This window comes from Cicer arietinum, unplaced genomic scaffold, assembly GCF_000331145.2.
Source record: "Cicer arietinum cultivar CDC Frontier isolate Library 1 unplaced genomic scaffold, Cicar.CDCFrontier_v2.0 Ca_scaffold_5367_v2.0, whole genome shotgun sequence".
Taxonomy (NCBI): Eukaryota; Viridiplantae; Streptophyta; class Magnoliopsida; order Fabales; family Fabaceae; genus Cicer; species Cicer arietinum.
In genome coordinates, this window is record NW_027339014.1 from 1 (window position 1) to 1,469 (window position 1,469).

General features: G+C 34.2%; 1 long non-coding RNA gene across 1 annotated transcript; it reads left to right on the top strand.

Annotated features, from left to right (window-relative positions):
- Positions 1 to 6: 6 nt before the first annotated feature.
- Positions 7 to 1,469, top strand: LOC101499166 (uncharacterized). The gene is made up of 4 exons (XR_190581.3): positions 7 to 154; positions 438 to 494; positions 1,208 to 1,303; positions 1,388 to 1,469. It is a non-coding gene; the product is annotated as an uncharacterized lncRNA (long non-coding RNA).

Consider the following 1,469-nt stretch of genomic DNA (forward strand, 5'->3'; position numbering starts at 1 on the left):
ATACTTAATATTTTGTGTATTCTTCTAGTTCATTAAAGTCATCTATTATCAACTAAAATACGGACTACAGAAAGATCGCACGGATGATACAAGACCACCGTTGTTAGATGATTCTTGGCTTTCTACTGATAGCTTTTTGCACTATCTTTGCAAGGTATATATATATGAACTCGATATTTTAAATTATTTTGATCTATTACCTAGCTTTTCTTATTGAAAGAAAATAGATTGACGCCTGGTTTGATCAGTTATGGATTTTAAGATCTTGAAAATTACAGTTCATATTGTGAGAACGTTGATTCTTGCGAACTAGTTGCTCAAAGTTCTGTCCTTTTTAACTAACACTGGCTAGAATTTAGATCTTGTTTTCATTATGGATATTTGATTTGATTTGCTGAGTTCAAGTTCAACTAATGCTTGTTGTTTTGGAATTGTAGGACTTCTTTTCATTGGTGCTAGATGGGTCAGTTGTTGATGGAGATCTTTTAAAATGGGTATGAGCTTTGACCTATGTCTTCATTTGCTAGTATACTATTATTGATAAGTAGCTTTTTTTCCCACCCCTTATATTCTCAAAAAGCTTTGAAGTACACCTCCGGATCGGTCAATCCAGAGAGCATTGGGAAGTGGGAAAAGAAACTCTCTTATTGATATTCACCCTCCCTACTCTCCACGAGTTGGATTTAGTGTTGTCAAATAGCGTCGCTATAGTACAGCAGAATTTTAACAAACTACTATTATTTCGCTGCACGTGATTTAGTTCAAAGTGCCGTCAAATAGCAGCACTATAGCATTGTAGCGTCAACACTAGTTTGATCACCTACATCCATGATCCATGGATACCAGTGGATAAAAAAACCCTTTGCGGATTAAGTTTGGATTTTTTTCTACTCTTAAGCTTCAGGTAAAATAAATAGTTTTTTCTCTTCCTAACCTCTTATTAATGGAGTGAGGGTTGATAGAGGTTCAAGTACTGACTCCCATTAGATACCTGGTATATGAATTCACTTCGATATCCCTAATTATGTACAAGCAAAGTATTACTTGGAAAACTACTCCAGATTAGATTGGTTGATCTTTATTTTCATTTGTTAAAATTTTCATATTCTAATAGATATTCATAGTTACTCGCACATTTGCTTCTAGCTGCAATGTATTTTTTGTAAAGAAAAAATGCTGAATTGTACTAATGTTTTTCTCTTGGCAGACAAGGAAATTTAAGGAGCTGTTAGAGAACAACCTAGGGTGGGAGTTTCCAAAGAACAGTGCTGTTGATGGTTTGTATTTTGAGGAGAATGATGAGGTCAGTGTGTACAACAAGTTTCTTTACTTTGTTCTGTGTGAATTTGTGTTAATCAATCACCTTATTGGTTTGTTCATTTTGTAGTTTGCTCCTGTAGTTGAGATGTTAGATGATGAAGCTTATGCAATTTAGAAATGTGGATCATATAATCTCTTGGCTATTAAAA